General features: G+C 38.2%; 1 protein-coding gene across 3 annotated transcripts in view; it reads right to left on the reverse strand.

The window, feature by feature from the left end:
• The window catches only part of klar (klarsicht), a 607,418-nt gene extending 597,029 nt beyond the window's left edge, over positions 1–10,389 (reverse strand). For all 3 annotated transcript variants that reach the window (XM_065238463.1, XM_065238456.1, XM_065238451.1), the window contains exon 1: positions 9,704–10,389. The gene's annotated coding sequence lies outside the window, so the exon portion shown is untranslated. The remainder of the gene's footprint in view (positions 1–9,703) is intronic.
• Positions 10,390–11,532: the final 1,143 nt, after the last annotated feature.

Below are 11,532 nucleotides of genomic sequence, written 5' to 3' on the forward strand. Positions count from 1 at the left end.
ACAGAGAACGATACGGTAGGACTCAAGGATTTTTGGTGGAATTCAGGAAAATGAAAGTAATAGTTTGGTTATTTCGGTGGGTCAGCTTTGCATGGGATGGGTGGTCTGTATTGAAGTCCCCAAAAACTGCCGAATTTGAACAAATTTGGTTACGATCTGGAATTGCGGGAGAGCTTTAATGTATTTATCGAGTAAACTGAAAGCAACTATTCATTTGCTTGTCAAAAACTCATACATTGGCTCAATATTGCTCACAGATTAAGATTGAACAAAACTATGCAGAACAACTTTGGCAAAGACAGCAAATTATTAACCTTTTACTTAAGGCCAAGTGCTCCGTCTCCACCTAAGCGTACTCTTGGAACTGAAGACAATCTCGGTACACTGGAAACTTTTGCAACTCCAGGTTTTGTAGGGATCATAAACTTCTAGATTCTCTGGAAACTGCCGAAATTTTCAGAGACTTCGGATCTATCAAAACTTCAGAATCTCAGGGTACGTTTGGAAGAGTTTTACTGTGAGGGTAACGAGGACCGCGTATCCACAGGACATACTGACATAGATTAATCTAATGGACAATGTGATCGTCTAGAAATGTAGCATGGCAAGGCGAGACTTCCCAAGTAATCAACAAGCCCGTTAATTCGCCTTTTTGCAATATAAGGCTGATACATGGCTAACATAGGGCATGCTAAGCTTTATATTAGCCGCAGATTAGCCTTATATTGCAAAAAGGCGAATTAGCGGGCTTGTTGGTTACTTGGGTTATTCAGCTATTCGTAAAAGGTGTTAGTCAGACGCGCATTTTATTTTATCATTAGGGTGACCATTTCCATGTTAGAGTGGTCCAAAAAATCGATTTTTCAAAAAAAAATTACGTAACTTTTGAACCACTGATTGCAAAGATCAAAATATCAAATGAAAGGTATTTAAAATATTTTTAAGGAAAAATATAATGATATTAAATTTGGATTTTGTAGTAAAAAACATTAATTGTATTTGTTTTTTTATGGTCTTCATGTTTTTTTTTCGTTTTTGAGTTAAATTTTTTTGAAGTTATCAATTTTTATGGGGTTCGCTTAATAATCCTATGCGACTAAACTACCATGTTACAGTCGTTATAAATCAATGGAGACTAGAGTGATACAAAATTTGAAATTTTCGCTCCACAATACTTCTGATACAAATCTGATCCTGACTAACCTCTCAAAATTTGAACCCATTTGGTGAGAAACTGAGACGGCACAAACCATTTGAAGTTTGTATGGGAATTACCAAGATTTTTGTTCATGTCTATCTAATAATTCACCATATTGGTTTGCTTCAAAAAATTTCAACTGTACTTGTAGGAAATTTTCCCAGCTACAACTTTGCTGGAGACCATTTTTTGATTAAATGCAAGGATCGAAACTATCAATGGTTCAATGTGCTGATGTCTTATGATCATGCTCAATCAACTGATCAGCAGGCAACATTGATGTTTCTGGGGCGTTGAATAGGACACAAAAATCATAACTACTATTTCACACTGCAAAATACAGTGTTGCCTACAGAGCAGCTGCTTGATCATGTCATAAGTTTACCAATCTCTTAAATAATTATTAACTTTTTCCTGTTTCGTTTTACATAGAAACGATTCTCAGCAAAGTTGTAGCTGAGAAAATTTTCTATAAGAATGGCTATCGAACTGTTTCGCAGCTCAATATGGAAAAAGAAGGCAACGAACAAAAAGTTGAGATTTCCCATAGTAATTTACATGTAAACTTCAAATGGTTTGTGCGAAGTCTGTTTCTAACCAAATGAGTTGTAAATTTTGGAGGCTAATCAGGACCCGATTTGAAACCATTTAAGCACAGTGGAGCGAAAAAGTCAAATTTTGCATCAGTCTAATGGAGACGCATGGTGGTCTAGTCGCCTTGGAGTATTGAGCGAAAATCCAAAACTTGATAACTTCAAAAAATATAACTCAAAACCGAAAAAAACACATCGCTGATTTTTTGATATGCAGTTCCACGCCAAATAACGAAACGGAAAAACAAAACTCGACCTTCTCCGATTTGCATGAAACTTTGCATTATTCTCGCGTCACTTTTCAAATAGACCAATCTACATTGTCCGATTCTTTTCATCAGCAGTCTCTTTCGAATCGACTTCAAAAACATGTTCAGCTGTTCTTATCATCCAATACTCTTAACAATACTATCTTTTAACTGACTATGTATAAAAGTTAGGTCGACATATGAATGCCAACATTATTAACGAAAGAGAGAGTCGACGAAGAGAATCGATCAATCTAGATGGGTCTATTTGAAAAGTGAAGCGAAAATTGTGTGTTATGGGCAATGATTTACATTTTTTTTTGCTAAAATTCGGCCATATGGATCATGTAAAATTTTTAAAAGAACGTCCTTGAAATTCAAAAAAAAAATGTAAAACAGAAACATTATACCAACTTACATAATACTTTTAATGAAAAGGCTATTTCTTTCGCAAAATAATGACATTTTTAAAAGTGTGTCCCATTCAATAAATGTTTCAGAACCGCACAGCTGTAATATATTGATGATTGGACTGCCTTGAAATATCACGCAAGACCTTTAATTGAGTTGCTTACTCAATCAATTAAAAATGTATACACTTAGTTCTGTTTTTACGTGATTTTGATATTTGCGAAATTGCCCTCAGTTTGAGATTACACGATCAAAAATAGAGATGAATGAAAGTCGCGAAAAAACAGAATTTAGAGTATTATGAAAAGACAAAAATCTTTACACTTGAACTATGGCATCACCCTAACCTCAATCTACCTGTGCAACAACTCTAAAACCCAGTGTCGTCCTGTAACCTCACTTTATACCTCTGCACCAACTTTTAAAATCAGATTAAATGCCATGTTCATGCTCGAATCGAATGAAAAATACACTTAATCTTCTAGTTTACTCGATATCTATCCATTGCAAGCAATATTTTGATAATTGTTTATGTTTTGAAAGTTAGTGCACAGGTAGAGTGAGGTTAAGGAAACATCACTGCTCAAACCGTTAACAAATTTCAAAATACTGCTTGAAATAAATACATATCAGTAAAATTAGAAAATTATTAGCATTTTGCAACCGGTTCGAGCATATATCTCGATGAACATATCAAATGGTCCTACCTGGATTAATCGATTCTCTTCATCGACTTTCTCTTTTCATAACCACTGCTATGCAAACAGATTTCACGCTAATTCTACCACATAGTTCGATGAAGGAGCGTCCAAAACGTCAAATACAACAGGGAAAGGTTTTGCAACTGAGTTATTGACGAAAGACAAAATCGATGAAGAGAATCGATCAATGCAGATAGGACCTTTTGAAATGTTTATCTAGATATAGACCCATAGCAAAATCCCAAAGTTGATGCACAGGATAACAAGCAATGTCATGAAACGCCACCGCACTTGGAATAATCTAACAATGTTATAGAAGTTTCTATAATGCTTCTTATTTCTAAGACGAACTTTCAAATTCTCTGAAGCCAGATTGTTAAAGTCCATTGTAAATGTTGTATGATTAACATAAGCAGCTCTAGGTGTAATACAAAGGGGAGAGCACAATCCCAATTCGGAATAACGCAACTTGTTTTAATTTTCAGATCTCCAAAAATTTCAATGTCCTATACTTTATTTTGATTTATTTCAATAATTTCCATACAACTATCAAATTATTTCCTCTATAATGAAAGTCCATCTGGACACTGTCTCTCGTTTTGGTATTCCCCTGATTTTGACGTAGGACTACACCTGTGTTTTCTATATGGTACACTTATGGTTTCTATAAGTGTACACTTTGTGAAAATCGAAAATGGAACATGTAACGAAATTATGAAAGATTTTGAACGTTAATAACTCTGCTGCCCCTGGACCAATTTCAATAATTGTATCACCAATCGTTCAGAAATATGTCTACACATCTGTCAAATTTAAGTCCTTATCATTTTTCAAAATGTCACTATTAAAAATTGCACCAATGTGCAACTGTGGCTATGATTATTAAAATTATCACCGATTGCCTGCGAAAAGTGATTTCCCTAACACAGATTTCAAAGTTGAATCCCATCGGGTCTCACCAAACGGTGTTTATTCAATCACTGCGTGGTGAGTGATGGTGATCTCCAGTACACAACAAAAGGCTCTCCGTAAGCAGCTAGCTATTAAGGCTGGCTTCAACCGCTAATCGTATTCAGTTCCAATCACCGTGCGTTCGGTCGTTGACATCAACAGCAGCAGTGCTTTCGACGCGTGGCGTTGAACATTGTTCTCCAGTACACAACGAAAGGCTGCCTGCAAGCAGCGAGCTACAGCCCACATGAGCATCGATAGAAGGAAGAAGAAGCCGCACCGCTATTGATCGGCATCAGTAACTCTTCGTGAGTCGCTGTGGGCCATCTATGTCAAGCGCGTTATACTAATGAGTATAAACAGAGATAACCCCGCTCAAATTCCTATTCCTACACCAAGCACAACTCTTGCTGCAGTTAACAAATAACTATAAGACCACTTAGTCCTACATCACCATTGCGTACAACCCCATAGGGCTGCCCCTTGTAGTTTTTTGGTTACAATAAAGGGTGTCCACGATGAAATTGCCACACTATGAAATTGCTCTAACTTTTTAACCGTTGGGTAGAATTTAATGAAAATTTGGGTGGATTTAGTTCATAGTGCATTATTTACATCCTGCAAGTTTTAAAGTCCTGTGATCAAAACTCGCGGAAATGGAGTCGAAAGAACAGCTCGTGCGTGATAAAATCTTGCGCATTCATCACGAGAACAAGGATCTCTCGCATCGTTCCATCGCTAAAACGTTGGAAATCGCGAATTCCACGGTGTCGCGAGTGATTAAGCGGTTCGAGGAACGGTTGACCACCGATCGGAAGCCCAGAAGTGAAGGAAAAAGTATTCCGTACAACACCAAAAATCACAACCGCGTACTTGGGGCCTTCAACCGAAATCCGAACGCCTCCGTTAGGGATGTGGCTAAGAAGCTGCACCTAAGCCGAAGTTTTGTCCAGAAGGCCAAAACTAAGGCTGGGCTTCGAACGTTCAAGGTACAAAAGGCCCCTAATCGCGACGAGAAGCAGAACAAGTCCGCCAAAACCCGTACCAGGAAGTTGTACCTCAACATGCTGACGAAAGTTGAATGCTGCATCATGGACGACGAAACATATGTGAAGGCCGACTTCAAACAGATCCCCGGCAACCTGTTTTTCAGGGCCAAGGATAAGTTCAGCGTTCCGGAGCATGTCCGCACTCAGAAGATGTCCAAATTTGCGAAGAAATTCCTGGTTTGGCAAGCCATCTGCACGTGCGGGAAGCGGAGTGCACCTTTCGTGACCCAGGACACGATGAACGGACAGGTGTACATAAAAGAGTGCCTCCAAAAGCAGCTGCTTCCTCTCCTGAAGGCCCACAACGTCCCAACAATCTTTTGGCCGGATTTGGCCTCATGCCACTACTCCAAGGACGTGCTGAAGTGGTATGCGGACAATAAGGTCAATTTCGTGCCGAAAATGTTCAACCCTCCCAACACTCCGGAGCTCCGCCCCATCGAGAAGTACTGGGCGATTATGAAGCAGCACCTTCTTAAACGACCTAAGGTAGTGAAGACAGTCGAGGAACTGAAGAAAGTATGGGTTTACATGCAAAAAACGGTTGATTCACAGGTTGTGCAGAATCTTATGGCCGGGGTTAAGGCCAAGGTGCGGGCATTTGCGTATGGACTGTAAATAAAATACGAGTAAAATGGTAAAATGAAGTTTAATAGTTATTTCTCAATCCCTGAAAATTTGATGGCAATCGGATGAAAACTCGAATTTTGCGAATCAATTTTGTGTGTGGCAATTTCATCGTGGACACCCTTTACTGCAAGAATTCTCCACAGGTAACTGTGAAATTCACCCGAAAATTCGTTTCAAATTTCAAACAATATTATAACTCCGGAATTCTCGCCAATATTCTACACTGAGTTCTCATAGAATTATCGTTTGAGTTGCTTTGACATTCTGCTAGGAATTGCATAGAAATTCACCACGAAATTTGTTTTAAAATATAGCCTCCCATCGGAATTGCCCTGGGAATTTACTCAGAACTATCTTGAAATTTACCTGAGATTTCACTAAATTTCTCCCTTTCTTTAGAATTGTAAATCCCATAATTATTTTGGAATTCCAGTCCGAATAGCCTTTTGTAATGGAATTCTCTTCACTACTTCTTTTTAAAATTCACATGAAATTCTCCTCACAATTCATTTTTCTGGAGTGTTTTTCTTAAATTCACATAAAATCATGCTTCAAACTCTTGCTGAATTTCTCCTCAAAATTCTCCAGGAATGATCCTAGTATCCCCATGAAATTTATTTATATTCAGAAAGTTGTCAAGGCTGCAAGAGCGTAGTGGGCGGGACATGTTGTGAGAATGCCAGATAACAATCCCGCAAAAAAGCTGTTTGTCTCAAATTCGGTTGGTACAACATAAAGTGGAGCGCTTAGAGCTAGATGATCACAAATACTGCCTTTAATTATCGTCATGTAGGATGCTATTAGAACTAGTGATGCACAGAATTTTCGGCCGCCATAGTATTGGAACGAATACTTGACCGAATATCAAGCTTTGCAGCCTCAAAACCTTCTCGGCTACTTGTAAGGTGAGAAATGGCCGAGTATCTATTAACATTTTGCTGTAAACTTCGAATACCTGGTCGAATAACACTGTTGACTAATTAGAACCATCTTGGATGTTTCATTAGAATTCATTTTAAGATTAAATCTCAATTTTTTTAGAATTTTCTTTGAAACTAATTTGGAAATCATTTCAGAACTTCCTAGGCATTATTCTTAAGATTCTCCAGGAATTAGGTGGTCATCAACATAACCTTAGAAGCAATCCTTAGATTTCACTTGAAGTTCTCCTCACTCTCCTTTTTTTTAAATAAATAAATCAACTTTGAAGTCCTCAGCACTAATATGGAATTCCAAAGAGAACTCCTTCGAGAAATCCTAAGTGATTTTTTTTTATTTTATTATGTAGAATTTTTATCCATACAATTCTCTTTATAATCGCCCCAAAATCCGTTAGAATTTTTTTTCTCTGTAGTCCCACAGTCCTAATGATTGCACATTAGTTGAAATCTAGAAAAATGGTCCCAGATCTCTATTAAAATTTAAAATTTCTAAAATAGTTGAAAAGTACAATTCGACAGTGAGCATGCATAAGGGCGTATACGTGATGATCAATTCTCTTCATCGATTTTCTCTTTGCATTGCTGCAGCTAAGTGAAACATTTTTCTAGAATTTGTTCAATTCAGAGTTGTAACAGGTTGTATTGGCTATCAAAAGCAACAGCAAACGCACCGAGAAACGTTAAATCTAGCGAGTTATTAACAAAAGAGACAATCGACGAAGAGAATCGATCATCGCGTGTACGCCCTTCTGCATGCTCACTGTCGAATTTCTCTTTTTAAATGCAACATAATGGCCCATTTATGATTTGTGTAGCTCAGTAATATTTAAAATATCAGAAAAAATACATCTTGGGCATCCACAAATATCTAAAATTTACGATTTCAGTATAGCAAAAACTGCTTGGCACAAAGTATATCTATAAAAATGTCTGTCTGTCTGACCCTTATAGACTCGGAAACTACTGAGCCGACCGGTGTGAAAATTTGTATACAGGAGTTTTAGGGGTAGGGAAAGGTTCTTATGATGGTTCGAGACCCCTCCCCCCATACAAATGAAACAGAAATTCCTGCATAACTCGAGAACTAATCAAGCAAATGGAACCAAATTTGGCATGTGGAGGTCATAGGAGGTAGCCCCTTAGATAAGAGGGGGGGGGGGCTACGTACAATATAGCATTGAATCCCGAGCATTACCGGGCACTCTCAGCTAGTTTAATATAATAAACGAAAGGTGATCGTCTTCGATGAAGTGAACATTGTCTTCACTGTTCACAATTTCCCTCCTGGAGCCACGAGTGAGATTTACCATCAATGCATGATGATCTGGCCATCAATATAGATCTGTAGATAATCTACCAATTTCCAAAAATGGCAGCAATTTGAAAAAAAAAATAATATTCATAAATACAGTCAAGTTTTCCTAACTTGAGCTAGGGATATCAAGCTACGGAGGTTAATTTTGGAAATTTGTATGGGATAATTGGCCAAAGTAACTTGGATTTTCATCGCGTTAGGGCGAGATCGAGTAAGAAAGAGTTAAGTTGACTGTACAACTAGAAACAATCTTTGCATTTAGAAAATCGAGATTTTTCAGAAAAACAAACCATCTTAGTGAAACTAGTTCGTAAAGACCTTAACTTAAACAGTTTACAAGCATGAAAAAATGAAGTTTGGACACAACCTGCACAACCCTGACCCAGCTATCACGCCAATCGAACTTGGCAGGTAGTAGTTCTTCCATTTTCTCAACCTACTGAGACTTTTCGAGTATTAAAAGCAACCGAGTGCCAAATACATCTGTCCACACACAAATTGTTTGCACATTGATCGCATGCATATAGGGGGGGATTTTAGAGATATGTGCAATCGATTTGCTCTCCTGTTCGAAGAAAAAGAGTAGCTCGTTGCTAATGGATGCATATACATGGTGCTGATGTGGGCAAGTTTTCAGAGCGCACACAGAAGGAGAAAAATCAACAGTTTGTTCGAATATCAATGAGCTCACCACCAACCAGCTCTGAAGATGATGAAGACCTATTTTCAATTATCAATTTACGTGAGGCGATTGGCCCCGTAAATCACACAAACAGCTCATAAATTGTTTGCTCACAATATACACAATACCTGCTTCTTTTTGGCTACTTTGATCGGACAATTTGGATGCGGTTTTTTTTTCTGTTACTTCTGTCCGCAACATGTGGCTTGTGGCGAGGAGTTACGCAATTTTCCACGAGGAGAAGGACGGTCCACCGTTTTCGGTAGACAGTAAACATTTTCTTTTTGCCAAACCTACCGCTCCGCTGATTTATTTTTTTTTTCTCCATTGGAACAGACAGCTCCACTATCCCGTTTTTCGAGGCATCCACACGATTATTATTCTTTCTATACTCGCTCTTCACGTACTCAACTACAGAGCATTGGAAGCACTTATACACTCTCACAGGCACTTCTTTTTCTTCTCGTCAACTAAAAGCCTTTGTGGGCTCGATTTGTTGCTTCTTCTGCGGCTAGTAATTCCTGGCCTTCTTCTTCTTTTCGATTTTGAAACAAGTAACAAAACAGAAACGCAACAACACAAACACTACTCCGGATGGATTATCATCCAAATAGACTTCTTTACTCTGGAGTCGCTTCGGAAAGAATATTCTCCTCTAAAAATGCCAGCAAAGGCACTCTTTTCGCTGCAATATTTACTTATCAGCAAAATTTCACTCAGCAACCCATGACTAACAGGCGGCACATGTTAGTATCGGTAGAAGCGACCGGCCAAGGGCAGCTATGACTCCGTTGCATCACAATAAATGATTGCCCGATTATTTAGGATGGTTAAAAACAGTGATAATTGATTTCTTTAAAATAAAGACCTTCCCACAAAATTTACCCCAACTACAGTACCCTAATTAAGATATGGAAGCTTGCTGTTTGCCTATCATAGAAAAGAACAATAAAGATATTCATCGACAGATTTGCCCGTCATTACATTCAATTGCAGATTGCTTCGATGATTACGACGACGAGATGATCGCTGGTTGATTGGAAGTCGTAGTAGGCCACTCCGTTGTTGTTATTGTTGTCGTAACGTTGTTCTTCTTGAACACCCCTGACAAAAGAAGATTCTTCTGGCCGCACCAACTCCGCAGGAGACCTTCGCGACTTGCTGCTGGAATTCTTCAGCGCGAGCGAGCAAGCAAGCGAGATTCAAGAATGTTTTCGCACTGTACGATTCACGCACACACGACCGTCTATACACCAATACTCGCACTACCGCGAACGGAAACAGACTTCACTCTTCTTCAGATGTACAAGAGAGATACTCTTTTCGAATAGGAATAAAAATTATTACACTTTAAAAACACACTTTTCTTCCAGTAGACCAACTCTATTCACAGAATCTAGTTACATTAGCACTGGACAGAAACTGTATATTCTTCTTATGTTTTCACTGTTTATCCTTAGTTGTCTTCTTCTAAAATGTTGCAATACACTACAATGTTAAGCAGTTTAGATTCACTTCACTTAGAAAAAAAAAACACGCAAGCAAAACGACGGCGACGACAAAAGGAAAAAATAAAAACCGTAAACCGCGTACGCGTTTCCTTCAGCTAGAGTTCTTCAAACGACGATCTGTATAGTCCGTGCCAACTACTCTCGCTGCTGCCTTCACAACTCACAACTCAACACTAATCGCAGCAGGCCGCCCGTCTGGTCTCGTCATCGTGTGAATCTGGAAAGCAGTGATGCCACATTTTTCATCTGTATTTTACTGCCACAAATATTTATCGATTTTGGCTTAAAAGCGCTGTATCAATTCGTAGATATTTTCTTAAAATCCGTTATATTCTGCAGATTTTTTTTTAATAATCTATAATCTGATATACAGATTTCTGTACCGAAAATTGTCTAAAATCCGTTCCATCACAGAAAAATCAGTATATGTGACATCACTGCTGAAGAGCCGAACGAGCGAACGCAAGCACCCATACACTTGACGTTGCAGATTTGGGTGCAAAGAGCGCAATCATGACTCGAATGTGTGAGTGCTAGATCCATCTTAACGAAAGGCCGCACAGTTGGATTAATGGTGTGATGAGGGTGGTTCTAAATAATTGAGAAATCGTTTGAGTATCGTTCGGCACGCATTGCATTTATTGTAGTCGCATAAATTTGAGAAATGTGGAGCTGAAAACTAGCAGTCGCATGAGTAGCTTTTGCTTTGATTCGACAATTATTTTTGAAAATAGAGAATATTTAGTATAATTATCATAAATTCCACTTCCGATTTTGACATTCGACCAGTTGTGAACTTTCATATGTAAACAAATAATCAGGTTTGCAAATTAGGGAAAGATTTAAAGTAAATTATATTTTATTGCCAAGATCTCACTCTTACTGTATTGTTAAATCTTAAACTGATTATAAAAAAATAAATAATACAATTAATTTAACAATTACTGCATCCATGATATTTCCTATCAAAACCTGGCACTTTCATCTCCATCATGCTCAAACAAGGGCATTGTATTCACCGACAGCAAAGGAAAGCGAGAGCACACCAAGCACCTAAGTAACACAGTGGAAAACATCTGCACAAACTTTTCCAATTCAAGTTATCGCGCACCGGTTACAAAACTAATAAAATTATGAGCACCGGAAAACTCCATCCAGCACCAAAATAGCCCGAACTCAAAAACTTAAAATAAAATAAAAGCACACCGTGGACCATTATTGAGCGATTCTTAAAGCAAACTCAAATGAATAATAAACAATAGAAATTTGCCAAAAAGTATAAGTGGATTTTTTTTTTTCGTG

Source organism: Ochlerotatus camptorhynchus, unplaced genomic scaffold (assembly GCF_037179485.1).
Source record: "Ochlerotatus camptorhynchus isolate MF236.1 unplaced genomic scaffold, CSIRO-AGI_Acam_v1.1 ptg000045l, whole genome shotgun sequence".
In the NCBI taxonomy this organism is placed as follows: domain Eukaryota; kingdom Metazoa; phylum Arthropoda; class Insecta; order Diptera; family Culicidae; genus Ochlerotatus; species Ochlerotatus camptorhynchus.